Below are 17,289 nucleotides of genomic sequence, written 5' to 3' on the forward strand. Positions count from 1 at the left end.
GGAGGTCCCGCCAACTGAAGACGACGGACAAATACTGCCACCACCAAGTTTAGGAGAAACAGTCCGTGCAATTCATCGGCGTAAAAATCATAAGTCGCCAGGAGCCGACACATTTACAGCCGAATTGGTTAAATATGGAGGCAACCAATTACACCAAGTGGTTCCTCGACTGATGCTCCAAGTATGGCACAGCGAATCAATGCCTGACGACTGGTAAAGAGGTATTATCTGTCTCATACATAAGAAAGGTGGATATCACGCAGTGCAGCAATTATAGAGGTATCACGTTGCTGAGTACCATCTATAAGATATTCTCCACTATCTTGCTAGGCCGGATAGCCCTATACGCCCAAAATATCATTGGCCCATACCAAAGAGACTTCACTCCAGGCAAATCAGCACCATCTTTTCATCGACTTTAAAGCCGTCTATGATAGCATAGCCAGGGTAAAACTATACACGGGCATGAGAGAATTCGGTATCCCGACGAAATTGATAAGACTGACTAGGCTGATCCTGTCCAATATGCGAGGCCAGATAAAAGCAGCAGGATCACTCTCGAGACCATTCAACATCAACAACGGTCTACGACAAGGGGATGGCCTATCATGCGTCCTCTTTAACCTGGCCCTGGAGGAAGTTGTAGAGTGCAGGCAGTCGTGTGATGTATTTAAATTAAACATATTATTTCCTGAATTGTAAAAAAGAAAAATAAAAAGTGGAGTTTATTCGGAGATAAAAATTTTGCAAATTCGAAGAATCATTTATTTCGCCTTGAATTGGCAATATCTAAATTGCGATTGTTAAAATTTTTTTGCCAGTTTTGATTAAAAAGCGATTCGCGATGCCCATGTAAATGCGAGAGGCACCATCCTTTTCAAGTCCACTCAACTACTGGCCTACGCTGACGATATCGACATTATGGGAAGAACAACCCGAGATGTACAGACTGCCTTCATCCAGATCGAGCAGGCGGCGCCAGATCTTGGGCTGCATATTAATGAAAGTAAGACGAAGTACATGGTGGCATCGTCAGCGTCGAAACCAACAGAACGAACAACGTCGAATCGCACTGGTCAAACGAAAACAATGAAGATAGGAGACTGCAACTTTGAAACTGTTAAAAATTTCTCCTATCTTGGGTCGAAGATCACAACCGATAACAGCTATGACGATGAAATCCGCGCATGGTTGTTGGCAGCCAACAGAGCTTATTTCAGGTTACAAAAAATGTTCCGTTCAAAACATCTCACCATAGGGTCAAAGCTCTTACTGTACAAGACTATGATCTTGCCTCATGTATTCCTCGAAGGCTCGAAGAATCCTCCGAAGAATTTTTGGCTCTCTACATAAGGATGGACGATTCCGTAGCCTACATAACGACGAAATCTATGAGCGATTCCACGACCATCTGGTTGTGGATAAAATCCGGCTCAACAGGTTGCAGTGGGCGGGTCACTTAATCCGTATGGATGAGGATGATCCAGCCCGGAAACTCTATAAGGGCAGTATCTATGGTAGAAACTGGAGTGTCTGGAGTTCCTTATTAAGGCAGGCCTAGACCGGATACCGGCTGTTGCGCCGTTGATGATGATTATTATTTTTATTACTTTATGTTGGACAGAAACATCTCTAAAAAAAACAAATATTTCAGTAATAATAACGGTGTACGGGAAATACCTAGTCAAAGCCCACTGCGTATTACGTCATAACAAATTTTAAATAAAGTTGATCCGTTTATTGCAAAACAGGTAGTGGCCGGTCTGCGAAAATTCAGTCGGAACAAACAAAAAGACAAATTTTGCGGCGCATAAGAAACAATTCGAAGACAACTGCAGTATCTATTGCACCGAATTTGGAGAACAAAGGTCTAGTTACAGTTCATCCTCAAACAGTCTGAAATCTTCTCCATTGGGAAAGAAGCCATCCCTTTCATAAAAGAATATTAAACAAGTCGGGAAACCGGAAGCTTGACACTTCAGGTATAAAAGGCTTCGTGTTTGTCTATGTGGGGAGCGATGAGTGCATAACAGTTCCGTGTGTACATAGTTAAAAATCCCACTGCCCTCTATTTTTTAGAAAGTCATTTAAATAAATAATTTGCTGGAAAGCACCACATTGATAATAGTCAACCTCATACGCTTCACACTCGGCTTTTATTATATTATTAGCAAATGTGAAGACCTTAACCTACAACAGATACAAACAAGTCGGGAAACCGGAAGCTAGACACTTCAGGTATGATTGTAGGACGAACTTAAGGGGGCTCTTCCTGCCAATTACTATAAATTATAGTAATGTACTAATATTAATTTTCGGAGCCTAGGCACCATATAATGGCAGCCTCCTGATTTTTTTCAGATTTTCCGGTTAGGTAGTTTCTGAGAATGGGTCCGTTAAAAAATGATCACTTTCAACCCCCCACCTTTCCTGCAAATGTCAAAACTAAGACTGGGTTCCGGAAGTATTAACCCAGACTTTTCATTTGATACCCCCCTCACGGCGGTCAAAGGGTAGTATAGGCCCCAGCGCGAAACGTGGATCGGTACCCACGATGGAGCATAAAACCTGGGAAATGGCTGCTGAACCAACACCAACAGCTCTACTACCAAACCCTATCTCCACCTCCACCCTGTTCCAATAAAAAGCTGATGAAACAGCGTTGCAAGAGATGAAATGGACAGGGACCGGTTTTCTCGAGAAGAGCCGCTACATCATATATTATAGCGGCCATCCAGTAAACCATGTGCTCGGAGTAGGTTTCTTAGTCAGCCAAAAAATGAAACCTGCTGTTATCGGCTTTGAAAATATAAGCGAAAGGCTATACACTCTGCGTTTGCGAAGCAAGTTTAGAAATATAAGCCTCATTAACGTTAATGCCCCTACATAGGAGATTGCAGAGTCGGAGAAGGATACCTTCTTCGAGGCAGTTGAGCGGACCCTCGAAGCCTGTCCCAAGTACGATATCAAAATCATACTTGGAGATTTCAACAGTCAGGTAGGGTCGGCTACATGGGGATATCAATAATACCGAACTGCGGATTATTCAGTTAGCAGTATCGCACGAAATGGTTGTTGGAAGTACCTGGTTTGCGCGGAAAACGGTCCATAAACATACGTGAGCTTCCCCAAATGGGACTACTTTCAACCAAATTGACTACGTGTTGATTGAACGCCACCACCTCTCAGCCTTGATGAATGTTAGAACATATAGGGGGCCAATATAGACTCGGACCACTACCTGGTGGGCATAGTGCTCCGAGTTCGAATTACGACACCACCTACAAGTCAGCAGGATGAAGCCTTATACACCTCGATGCTCATCCTGCCGAGACAAAGAGGGAAATCTGATTTCTGAAAGAATGGGCATATTAGAGCGATGAGTTGAGTACTTCGATGAGCTACTAAACAACCAGAACATCGGGGACAGCGAATCGATCCCTGACAACTGGCAAAGGGAACATCATTAGCCCATAGCAAAGAGGCTTCACTCAAGGCAAATCAGCAACAGATCAGATTTTCTCTCTGCGGCAAGCGATGGAAAAATTGTTGGAATATGGATATCAGTTGCACCATCTTCTCATCGACTTTAAGGTCACCTATGATAGCACATACCATATATATAGTATAAATATATGGTGGTAGGGTTGAAAATCACAACCGATAACAACTATGACGATAAAGTCCACGGACGGTTGTTGGCAGCCAACAGACCCTAACTGTTCCGCTCGAAATGTCTCACAATAGGGTCAAAGTTTCTACTGTATAAGACAATGGTCTTGCCAGTCCTCATGTATTCTTCGGAGACTTGATTTGCTAAGAGCAGGAAAATTTGCGAATTCTTGGCCGTGTTCGAGAGAAGCATATCCTGAAGAATTTTTCATCCCCTACATGTGGATGGACGATTCCATAGCTTACATTACGACGAAATCTATGAGCGATACCATTATCGTCATTTTGTGGATAAAATCCGGCTCAATAGGCTGCGGTGGACGGGTCACTTAATCCATAGGGATGAGGATGATACAGCCCGAAAAGTCCATAAGGGCAATATCTATGGTAGAAAAAGAAGACGAGGCAGACCCTGCCTGAAATGGAAGGATGGCGTAAGTCAGGACGCCAGACAGTTTTTAGGGATATTGAATTGGTGGACTTCGGTGCAAAACCGGGATGTCTGGAACTCCTTATACCGGATACCCGTAATTGCGCCGTTGATGATGGTGATCTTCAACCGACTGTGACAGGGAAACGCACTTTCGACGATCCTCTTTAATCTGATATTAGAAAAAATTATCCGCACTCAGGAGTAAGCATAAGTCGTATCATCCTCTTTAATTCCGGAATTTTGCCCCTCGTCGATGAAATTGATGTTATGTGTAGGAAACACGTGCCTTAAAGAAACTTTCTTTGACATTGAGCAGAGTAGGTCACCGGAGTAGGTCAGTTCAAAATGTCTCAATGTATGGTCAAACCTATACTATATAGTACTACGATCTTGCCCGTCCTCATGTATACTTGCCAAACTTGGATCATAAACAAGCATATTGGGAACTACTAGTCCCAGAGTAAGATTTTCCGGGGAGTCTTCGACCACCCACACGAACGTGGACGATATTGACGTCTGCATAATAACGAAATCTTTAACAGATATGTGATTGCATACCGGATAAAATCTGGCCCAATAGATTGAGGTAGGTGGGTTACTTAATGAGAATAGATGCGGAAAATTCTCCACGGAAAATATGTAAAAGCAATATCTGTGGATAGAGATGACGAGATACCTGCCCTTTTTGGAGCGATGGTGTATGCTAGGACTTGGCCTTGTCGTTTACAGCTTTACTGATGATGAAGATGGTCAAACTATTAAATAGGAGAATCTTTAGTGATCCTAGGAGTTTACTGAATTATTTGTAGTTGTGAAACTGTGTACATTAAAAAGAATCATAAAAACCGATTCCCATCTCCCTTAGTCAGCGTCTAACGCAGTAGTGGACGAAATGTCAAACACCACCAGGACCTAGACACCTAGAAAAATCATCAACTTCTGACTTTGCATCTGTTGGTATTTACCTCTATCCCATCCTCCATACTTCATAATGCTTCACCACCCATGCAAGATAGTGAAGGAAAGAGAACTACACTTATGACGAAGTGGCGAAGAAAACGAATATTAGAAAATTTGTCTCATTGTAGATGTGTACAGATGTAAATGTACGAGAAAATGTGACTTACTTTATTTTTTGTACGGTCCATTCTTGAGGTGTCTTGCTAAGAAAACATCTAGAGACAAATGAACACATTTCGTCAGATTGAGAGGTAGCGCAAAGAAGGAAGTTCCCGCACCTAAACATTGTATGGTTCTTGGCGCGGATAAAAAATTGAAATATGCCCTAAGGACCTAAAAAGTTAGACCTCCTTAAATTATTGTTTATACTGTGATGCTCAAATAGAATGACCGTAAAATAACCTGGCGCTACGTGACAACAACAAAGCACTGATTACAACTAGATAAAAAGTTAAGTCTGCCATTGAATGTGGCAACAAGTTTCCGAAATTGTTGACATACATATAACCACATGTACTTTATTGGCACGTTGGCGCTTTTCAGTGTTTTTTGATTTCATCGGTATAATAAATGTAAATATTTACTGTCTCTAAAGTTTTAATTGCCTAGACTATCAACTTTTGTTAATTGTTTATACTGTCGTTATCTAAGATATTTTCACTAATCGAGAGAGGATATATTTTTGGATCTATTGTGTGGTGAACTAGAGACGTGCGTGATATTTTAAATGGACACCAAAATTGGCTAATGTCAACCACAAGGACAGAGTTTGACAACAAAACCCAAAAAGAATGCGAATTTTGATCGTCAATCAGCACTTAAATGATAAAACCACATTATCAGGGTTTAATTTTGAGCCCTATTCCCGCAGTCATAAAGGATGTCCTCTCTCCCAACTTCCCTTCGTCTAATGGTGGGTATCAAAAATAAGGTCGAGTAATTATCGTCCCAATGTGAAAGGGGGGCTACAGAGGGGGTCACCCCCACCATTCTACCCCTCCCGATAACAATACAGAGAGATGCAATACCATCTTCATGGCATGTTGCTTCGTTTCGTTTCCAACTTGTAACAAATGTTTGAACAAAATTTCACTAAGTGTATGGGAATTATAATACAATTGCACAACGCAACGTTGCGCATCGCTCCGTTGCGCAATTTGTTTGACAGTGTATGGGCCCTATAACGGCGCCTTTTCAAACCAGTTTTTCTCAAAATATTGTTTTTAACATTTGAGGGAATTCTAGCTCACAAAATGATACACCGATTATTACGAAATTGGGAGATATGATTTTTTATAAAATCTCCAATAATATGAACTAACGTTTGGAACATTATCATATTTTTAAGGATGCCCCTTTCCTGGATTATTTGTAAAAAAAGCGTTGAAAATAAAAAAAAAATGTCCGAATAGCTGCAAAATTTTTGATTTTTTGTTTATTTTCCCTCGCATTGGGGTCCATATTCTTAGAAAATAAGCTAGTAATGTAAAATTAGGAAGTTTTTTGGTTTCAGATACAAATTGTATTTTCCCACTAAAAAAAAATTCCAAAAACCCCCTTTTAAATGAATCCGCTTGCTCGCTGTTTGTTAGCCAGATCGTATCCTTTGGCGCTTCATTCCCTCTTACGTTATTTAAAAGAATCAAGTGTCTTAGGAGGCCTGGTAGATTTGGGATTTGCACTAGGAGGATCATCCTAACACAAAGCAACAAATCATTCGCCAGGTGTTCGGATAGTGTTATCTGACATTATTTTTCCTCTATACACGTAAAATCATGTAGGATATAAGATGGAAAGCCTCTATTCGTACTTTCCAAACCAGATATTAGTTGTGACATTGGTTGCAAAGGGGGGAAATGCGGGAGTCCGAATTTCGGAAAGTACTAATCGAGACGTTTCATTTGGTACCCTACACGACTATATCCGGTGAAAAAATAAAAACTTGCACCACACTTTTGCATGTATGGGGACCCCTTTTCAACACAACGTGGAACTAAGCTACCCATTGCATACAGTGGGATTCGCAGCTCCCACCTTTTTCTCAATTTCGTAAAAGTAGCCGTTTCTGAGATAATAGGTGCGAAAGACAGACGAACAGTAAACCGATTTTAATAAGATTTTGTTTTATACAAAACCTTAAAAATCAACAAAACCTTTCACACCTGAAACGCCAAACTTCCGGTTTCCGATTTTTGTTTTTACACTTTCATTGGATAGGTGCAAAACTTTGTGCCCTATTCTTAAAGATGGTGTTGATGAAATTTTGAAATTTTTCATATCATAGAAAAGATGATACTCATAGCCGCCATTTAAGTTTGGGTAGATAAAGCTTGGCTCGGTCGAATTTTGAACTGTAAAGAAGGGTTTTATGGTGATGATTTTAATCTCGTAAATGAACTTCGCTTCGAGCGTCTTTGCAACATCGATAACGATGTGCTGCACACGTTTATAGCAAACAATATATTTATTTCAATGGAAGAGGTAGTTGAGTCCCTCAACATTAATCGATCAACCGCGTTCCGGGATTGATGGGACTCACCCTGAAGCACGACATTTGGATACCCCTTTGACTGTCCGAAAAGGAAAAATTGGGCCACACTTTCGTAGCCGGTATTTTTCTAGATCACTTTGAAAAAGAACTCTTCTGAGTTGTTTAGTGACTAGCTACAAAGAGAGAGTCCAATGATATCCGCAAGCGATCAGTCGCCAAACAATTGATTTGAAGAAGTACAGTAAATTGGACACAGCAACAAAAAGATCGCCCGAGCTTCGTTGAGACAGTCACCTACTTTCGGGGTTTAAAAAATTGCCTATTTTGGGTTTTGCATATCTTAAATCTTGATGTTCTTAGAAATACACCATTATGAAGGATTTTATGAAATACACTTTCCTTCCAAGGTATATAAATCCTAAAGCATAGCCGCCTAGGGTCTTTTCAAGCACTTCAGCGGCGCAAAAACACTCCGTCCTTTTAGGTCACTCCTCAAGTACGTATAAATTATCTCCAAGAAAAAGGCATACTGCGAGTGTAGACAAACCAAAAAGAAGCCCCCCAGACAGCTGAATCAATATAATCCCTCTGCCACCAAGGAGATTTCAACCGCGAACGTTCATTGCGAAAACATAGTGCTCTAACTGGACACCTGATCTATTCGTTTTTAATAAAATAAGAAAATTTTGGATTTTCCAGATTTGTCCTGTGTTAACCCGCTTCATATTCTTAAAATAAATTCACTTTGCATCGCCAGTAACAGTGCGATTCAAGATTTATCGATTCATCTGGAGTGCAAAAATTGAAATCTGATCATCGATCATACATGAAGGGCTCACCTCATTTTGACATTTAGAACTATCTAACTAAACGAGCAAGGATTTTGACGATTGGACGACATCAGGACGTAAGAAGATTAGTCCGAGCCAAACAAATCTATGCCTGTACGTTGAACTTTGATACCCTCAATTGATATTTGCGCTATACAAGAAACTTGAAAGTGTGACGCCGGAGGCGAACGCGGTGAAAATGGCTATAAATTCCTTTACTTTGTTATCCCACGCACTCAATATGGTATCGTCATTGGCACCTCTGAGAGTTGCGGTGATGTCATTAAGAAAATAGTGCGATTTGATGGCTGGCTGAAGCTCGCTATTATCCCAGCTAATTGTAAGTTTTTTATGGCATACCTACGAGAGACAGGTGCCGAAAAAACGCCTTCTGTTAATTGCTTGACGTAAAAACCAGTGACGTGCCTGCAGACGATTACGTCGTTATTCAGGGAGACCTTAACAGTTATGTAGGTGAAAAAGCAGATTGCGCAAGTGCCATGGGGAATAGAGTTTGGAACACCTATTGGGCATGGCAAGAGTATTATCGACATTGCGGACACGGACGATCTTGTACTTGGCAATACATGATTAATTACAGGGTTGCACACCCCATTAACTTATTTTTTATAGTGGCAATAGCAATATCGAATTGGTGATCCTCGGCGCAAAACCGGGATATCTGGAGTTCCTTATTGAGGCAGGCCTAGACCGGATACCGGTTGTTGCGCCGTTGATGATGATGATGAATAGTAAAACGGAAATCAAGTATATTCTCATTAAGCGCCGCCATTTTCTCATCTTCATTGACTTCAAAGCCCTATGAGAAAACAGAAGAAATGATCTCACTCACGCGATTATCGTCCATTATCAATATCGAGGAAACACGCTAAAAAAACAGCCTATGTACGCTGCCGCAGGGGACATCCAAAGTCCAGCACCCTATACACTGCTTTATGCAGATGATGTTTCCCTGGTGTCTAATAACAAAAATGCTTTCAACTTGTCCAAAAGTGAATAAAACTGAATTTTTAACGACGGATCCACATGAAACAGACACTTACTGTCAATGGCAGTGACTTGCCCAGAACTAAGCATTTGAATATCTCGGTTCAACGCTATCAGCCTATGGAGAACTGCGTTGTGAAATTGCTTTACGCAACCCGGATGAAATAGCGTTTCACAACTGGTGTTCTTTATGATCGACATATCCATGGACGTCTCAAATCTAAAATTGATCAGAATGTCGTCCATCCTGTCGTTCTGGCCGACTATAAAGGATAATAAGCGGCGTCTTGCTGTAATGGAGATAAAGATGTTGCATTGGTTAAGTGGCGTGACACACCGTGATCACATTCGAAACGAGGATATCCATGATCGACATGGGGTTGCATCGATTGTTGAAAAATTGCCAGAGAGGCGTCTTCGATGGTATGGTCATGTAAATCACGCTAAAGAGAATTCACTTGCCAAGATTGGTCTGAACACCGAAGTCGATGGTAAGCGACCAAAAGGCTGGTCAAAACAAGGGTGGCTTGATAACGCTGGGTAGTGATTTGAAGGCCTCACGGCTACATCCAGATTAGGCCTTTGATAAAATAAAATAATGGCGCAACCAATCACGACGAGCCCGTCCTGATTGTAAACGAGACAGAGGCTAAAACACTAGAAGAGAAAGTTCCACGATATACCGTAAAGTTTGAAGTGAACCACTTCATGTATCTGTTGGTGTTCATCAAGGAAGTGCTCTCTCGCGGCACCGCTTTCTTTTTGTTATGGGCGCTGCCACATAGGACATCCGAAGTACACTGCTACAGATTATATTTTGGTAGTGTTTCATAACAAAACTGATCTCAAGCAGCTTGTCCAAAAGTGGCACGATCTGCCAAGAATTAAGCGACTTAAATATCTTGGATCAACACTATCAGCCAATGATAGCAATACATTATGGAATGGCTTCACGCATCAGCGCAACTTGGGTTAAGAGTCGTTTCATATCTGGTGTTCTTTGAGATTGACGTATCAACTCACAAGTCCTGAATTTACCGCAGTGTCATTTGTCCTGTCGCCCTCAATGATTCTGAGTGTTGGCTGACTATCAAAGACAAAAAACTAATTTCACGGTAATGGGGGCGAAGATGTGGCTTGAACCAGTGGCGTAATGCACTAGAATCACATCCAAAATGAGGGTATCTGCAATCCAAATGGTGTTGTATTGGTCGCGGGAAAATTTGCCAGAAAGACGCCTGCAAATGTATGCACGTGTAATTCGTGTTGAAGAGATTGGTCTGGCGATCGAATCAGATGGGAAATGATTAAGAAGCCGGTAGAAACTATAATGGCTTGATATGTTGGATCAAGACTATAACCGAGGAAAATGGCACAATCGATCAAGACGAGCTGATTTCATTTCTGAACGGGACAAAGGCTAAAGAACTATCTAACTAACCTAAAATCGATGGCAAAAAGTCACATCAATGCTACCAATTATACAAAAGACACCAAGGGTAAATTTTAATAAAATGCATCACAAAAATATAGTACTAGGGGAGCTGCTTCTCATCGTGGTCTGTTGGAAAGCTTTCTCAAAGACTGGAAAAGGGGATCACGAAAATTCAATCTTCTTTCAATGAAATCGATAAAAGAGAGAGATAAAAAAAGCCTGAATTCATCTGGACGGGAGGGGAAATCAATGGATCTTGGACGTTACATCATGAGCGGCTATCGTGGAGTGGCGGCACAGTGGAGACATGGATCACCGACTGCTTCGCCGGCAGCGTAAACGCCGCTGCCGATGCAGTGAACTACCGCCAACACAGCAGCAACCCCACCCCTAGCCGTATTCGTCGGTGCTTCATACACAGCGGTAGGCGCCGCTCTTTACCAACGGGTGAACTAAACTTGGTAACCGTTGAGCTTCTTTTCGCAACAACTCAATCCAGATCAACGAAGTGCATCCGTGTTCGTCGATGCCTCAGCAAAGCAGTAGGCACCGATCTTTACCAGCGGGTGAACCTGGCAACCGTTGAGCTTCTTTTCGAAACAACTCAACCCACCTCAACGTAATACAGCGCCTACGAGTGTGGGTTACTCGCCACATACCTCCCCATTAAATAATTTCATGTTTCCCTTGATGGCAGTCCACTGTGTTCACGGAACACATGTCCGTTGCGTTTGCGGCATCCAACACGTGTCTGGAAAAGACAACGTTATTGCGGACGCTTTGTCACGAATCTCAGAGGTTGCTGTCCCCGCCACGATCGATTATACGGTAATGGCAGAGGCTCATAAAGACGACGCAGAGCTTCAGAGCCTGAGGATAAACTTCAAATACATTTTCTTATCTTCGGTTGTACACGATCATGGGTACCCAGGCTTCAGGACGACGAACTAGGCTAGTCACCGGAAAATATTTCTGGCCGTCCATGAACAAGGATATAAACTCTTGGGTCATATAGTACATCGCGTGCCAGAAGTGTAAAATCAACAAGCACGTGAGAAAGGAAGTAGGCGTATCCTTTGGGTCGACCAAGCACTTCCACACCATCCACCTCGACATTTTTGGCTCTTTGCGAGACTCGTATAGGTACAAGTATTGCCTCACAATCATCGACAGGGTTACGCGGTGGTCTAAAGAGTGAGGCCCTCCGTCGAGAATGGATCTTGCGCTTTAGTGTACCAGCCGTAGTCATCACGGACCAGGGAATACAGTTTGAGTCTTCTCTTTTCTCGGAGTCCTTTCCTTTCATCCTCCTCGGTCTTCGCACAGCCAATCGAAAGGAGTTCACGCGAACCCCGCGGAGATGGTGTACGGGAAGAATCTGTGATTCCCCGCCGACCCAGAGAAGAGTTAAGCGACTTCAGCATGCCGCGTCTTGTCAGGGAGATTGTGTCCGACTCAACCTTCCCGACACACGGCGCAGCAGGTCGACAACCCCAGGGATCTCGTGACATGTTCGCAGATCCTCTTTAGGGCGAATACTTTTCGGAGGCAGCTGCATCCACCAGATGAGAGCTCCTTTAAAGACCTGGAGCGACGGGAGCACTCTTTCAAGCTCGATGTCTGCGACGGCCCAAATAGGTCTCCGTGTCGAGTCTGAACGCTTTCGCCGAACCGGGCGACGATCCAAAAAGCGTCCGCGAAGCATCAGATTCGCCCGATAACAACATTGGCGGGATCCTTACTCAAATTAATTATTTTCTCGTTAAACAAAACGTGTTTTTTTTATCTACCGATACGTTCGAGCTGATTCCAGTTAACCCGTTGGGGAGTGCCGTGACCACGTACTCGAGGGCGATCAGACCAGAGTCTGCAGGGGATTCATCTGAAATGGCTCTTGCCACGAAGCCTCACCGGAGGTTTTCTGGTACCATAGGAACTGGGATGGCCCTCTGAGAGCATATGCTCCAGGAGAATTCCTGGGGGATGTGTTCTCGGCCCTATTATTTGCGGTTGGCCCCCTAGTGGGATTTCATGGTGGTTGTGGTTATGCGAACAGAGTTCCTCGGAGCTCAAGCGTAGAGTTGCGCCGTACAACTCGGGTGCCGTACCCCTTAGTTGCGGCATAGGTGTTAGATAGGCCTTGCATCCACTGGTATGAATGCTGAGCCTGCATTTAGTATAAACGATTACCGCTGTGCCAGTCATGGCGGGGCTCTGATTGTGGTCCCAACATTAATCCGTGTCCGAAGAGGGCCGTGGGATTATGCCTACCCGGCAGGTACTCACCTTAAACCCCTAGGACTTTCATCTACCGATACGAGGTGTGCATAACTACAATAGTATTTCTATAGTCTAAGCCAAACACTCTCTTGTTCCCAACATGGAAGAAAACATGTTAAAAACCTCAAATACTGAAAGAGAAAGGATTGCTCTTTCACAAAGCGCCAAGCTCGTATGAAAAATAGCTTTCAACCTTCAGTCGCAAAGGTCCATGTTTGCAAAGACTTCCGGAAGCCAATCCCTCAAAAAATTTAACTCCCCAGACAAACGAAGCAATGATAAGGTTCTGCGGGATACATACTAATGAAGGAAACGAAAGGAAACTATACTTCACACGGTAGAATTGGAATGAGGCGAAGGAGCACTTGTTCCAGAGGGAACAAGCTGTAAAGCTGCAACCAATAAAGGTATCAGGTAATCTAAGTGTACGTGCAATCTAACAGGTACCAAAATTGAGACTCTGATGTCACCTCTATCCGTCTGAAACCGACAGAGTTTTTTCGAAGTTTCACTTCTGTGAAATTTACCTATTCAAGGATACCACGTTGGGTGCTATTTGTAAACAATCATGGAATTGAAAATGTTCTAAATGAACACAGAAGTTGACTATTGTTGACCAGAAGAATAGAGTTGAACAACGAAATGCGTTACTTTTTTGCTTTTGTTCGTAAGCTCTGCTGTCATGGTTAACAATAGTCAACTTGAATGTTAATTTAGGAAATTCTAGACCCTCTGGTTCATTAAAATTCTCAAAATCTATAAAAACATATTCGCTATTTAGAATTAAGAATATCAGGGATCATCGAGTAAAAACGTATGAAGTCGCATTTGAATCCTGCACGATTTCGATGTTCGAATTGAATGTGCCAAGCCTTACTAACATATTTTCATCTTACATCTCAGTGTTTCACAACTGATGAAATGTTTCATAATAAATAAGGCACCCCCTTCCTATCATTGGGAATAGATGTATATTTGCATATTTCTTCAAACCTAATTTATTTTTTTAACAGTCTAATGTGAATTGAAAACTACAGTAAAGGCTTTCAGCCATTCTCGGGTGTAAACTTGGATCGACGACTCACTGGCCACCACAATTACACAATTATCTACCATTACATGACATGATATTCGCGATTTGCGCGTTACATAAAATACCCGTACGTGTTGTGAAACACCACAAAGGAAAATCATCATCATCATCAGCCACGACAATAACAACAAAAGCTATTCTAGATTGGAAATTAACAATAAGACCAACTAAGAACAGCTAAAAAACCTGCCGAAAAGCAATAATTATAGTACATAATTGTAGGGAGGATTGGGGACTTCCTGCGACATGACACTCTTAGCATATGAATATATGCATGGTACTTATACTTGTTGGATTTGAATTCGAAATTACATCATGCGATCGGATTTTCACTTGAGAGGGTCCCTCTTCCTTTTCAGATATCGAGTCATGAGCAAAAAGAAATGAGCAATCGTGCGCCCAGACCCTGTCAATGTATGCATGTAAGTATACACAACATTTTCTTCTTCTTGTGTACTCTGAAAAATTGCGACGTAGTTTTTCCCCCCACACTCAACCAGAACACTGAACACATCATCCCAGTCGGGTTTCGGTCTATTTTCAAGGTTGCGCAGTTATCCCGAGTATTCTAGTCGTGTACTAACTATCTATACTATCTGTAGTTAGGGAGGGGGTGGTGGCGTATTGCGATCAAAATATTCTCTCAATCCTAGGTTCACTGATGCACTTTTTCACCGTTTGGATTGAAGATTTCGATAAACTAGGAAGATATGCAAATGTTGACAACTATTCGTGTTTTGCACCCCAGGACTCCCATTTTCAAATTTTAGTTATTACCCAATGCCAGTGATTATTGCTTTCAATTCAACTCATTTTTCCTGCTTGGAATTTTTCCTGTCTTTTTCTCTACTGTTCGGCGAAACACATGAAGCAAACACGTGAATAATAAGTTGGAGATGATTAATTGCGTGTTTTAGATTTCTAACGACGACAGAGTACACTGTGGGTGGGACCAGCACCGGGAAGGGGGTTGTAAAAATCCGGGGGTTGAGAATTGGACAAAATCTAATTAGAGGCACGTACATAGTGTGTATGATATACATAAGCAAGTAAAAAGAGTAACGTACCTTTCCCTTGACGTGGTGTCGAAATACACAATCCTATGAAGAAGCACTTGCTCGTCCTTGGGAAATTGGTTTTTCACTGAACTATCGCATCACCACCTCGTATGAAAAACGAAAATGAAACGTCGAACGAAAGTTGCACGTTTGGTCGTCTTCGATACAACGCAATTAAATGAAAGTTTCGTATTGAATTAGATCTCGACTTTTTTTTTAATTGAACTACGAAGTTCCATTGCGTCGCACTTATTTATTTATTTGTTTAGTTTCGAATTCCTTTTATATTGTTGTATAGGGGAACTATCTCGTGCAATTTTTCACCCAATTTGAGAAACATACTGAAACCGATAGAAAAAAATAACCAATGGCGACTAAGAAAAAAAAAATATAAACAATTCAAGAGTCATAACAGCGAACAGAAAAAAACCCGCTGACGTAAATAAAAACACTACACCCTCTGATGCGAATTGCGGTGATTACGCGAAAGCTAAGCGAAAACTCTCACACGACGATTACTGATTTCCACCCTGTTGTTCCTGTTTTCCACTGGCAAGTGACTACGCAACTTGAAATTTCAAAATATTTCGCAATAATATGACTCCTGGCCGCGGACCTGTGTAGAGCCTTGACTGCGTTTTAACTGTAACCACCACCAGAATATAGGCAGGTCTCGTTTCTTGCTGCGACGGGAAAGTTCTAATGGACGACCTCTCGTACGGTGGTGCGCCGTAGTTACGGCGCTTTAACCCCGAATCCCCTAAAAGCTCGAGCGCTTGCCTCCGTTCTATTTCAATTCCATTAAATTTAAAAGCAAAAGCCTTCTAGGCTTCGTCATGGCGATTCCACAACGCCATTCATCTGCACACATATACCATCGCGAAACAACACAAAACCAATATTGGGACGGTGGGCGTCCCGGAGTTCAGCCTCTGTGGAAAATCACGAAAATCACGAGAGCTTTCTTGCATACTATAATATACCTGTACACTCGTATGTGGAAATTTTCTACCTTTCGGGACTATTCGATAAAAGCTCATATATGGGGCGCTCACTCATGAAACTGAAAATGAATGTGAACGTGACAAAACTAAACGAATGTACGGAGATAAGTGATGGAAACTCACATACTGTGGACGTTTCAAAGGGTGCTGGATTTCGGTTGCAGGCGCGATAAAGGTCAAAAGGTTCCCAGGGTGCAACATTGCTGAAGTCGATCTGAATTGAACATTCTACTTAGCAGGGATTGTTCCAGCATATCTAGATTCGGCTGAGGCTTATTACATATATTTATGTATCCACACGGTTGTGCACATATCGCCATATGTGTTATCGGAAACTGCGTCCTTACATACCTTCGAATGCTGATCTGTGAGTGGAACACCATGTAAAATCCTTCATCCTACTAACCAAATGTAAGCCTCGTGCCAATATGTCGAAATATAAGCATCTCACACATAGTATAGCCTATCGCCAACATGTATACATAAATACGTAGCTTGAATAATCACAGATCACCTATTATCATCCAGGGACAGCTGCAGAAACATATATACTTACATATGATGTACATATATGGTAGGTGTATGCTTACATATGTACATGCATCTTCTGCATTACAATAAAATCCATCCATTCCGAACTGTTATGCAAAAAAGATTAGATTCTCCACAAGGGTATGTGGATCGCATAAGGATTCTAGGAAGAACTTCTTTTGGATTCATTACTTTCAATTCTACTGTATCGATTAATATCAGCTTTTTATTTTGAATCTTCGCTTTTTCAGACCTCACCAGACCAGATAAAGAGCTAGGAACCCTTTCAGCAGGGCAAAAAGTATAGACTCTCTCGGGACTTTATAGAGAATCCGCCACTAGACATAAAGAAAATGAGCAATTACGACAAAACAAACTGAAATTGGGGTTGGAATAAAAGCTCCACAAACTCAAGGTTAAAGGATACTCTGCAAATTTTCTAGGAAATCAATCATACCAACATTTGTGGTCATTAAATTATTTTGCAATTGCCT

General features: G+C 41.9%; 1 protein-coding gene across 2 annotated transcripts in view; it reads right to left on the minus strand.

Annotated features, from left to right (window-relative positions):
- The window catches only part of LOC119653007, a 53,354-nt gene that overhangs the window by 22,823 nt on the left and 13,242 nt on the right, over nt 1-17,289 (minus strand). The window contains exon 1 of one of the 2 annotated variants that reach the window (XR_005249629.1): nt 15,270-16,232. The exons of the other annotated variant lie outside the window; for it this stretch is intronic. The gene's annotated coding sequence lies outside the window, so the exon portion shown is untranslated. Of the gene's footprint in view, nt 1-15,269; nt 16,233-17,289 lie in introns of those variants that run through there. 2 annotated transcript variants of the gene reach the window in all.

The sequence above is a fragment of the Hermetia illucens genome, chromosome 3 (genome assembly GCF_905115235.1).
Source record: "Hermetia illucens chromosome 3, iHerIll2.2.curated.20191125, whole genome shotgun sequence".
NCBI classification, from domain to species: domain Eukaryota; kingdom Metazoa; phylum Arthropoda; class Insecta; order Diptera; family Stratiomyidae; genus Hermetia; species Hermetia illucens.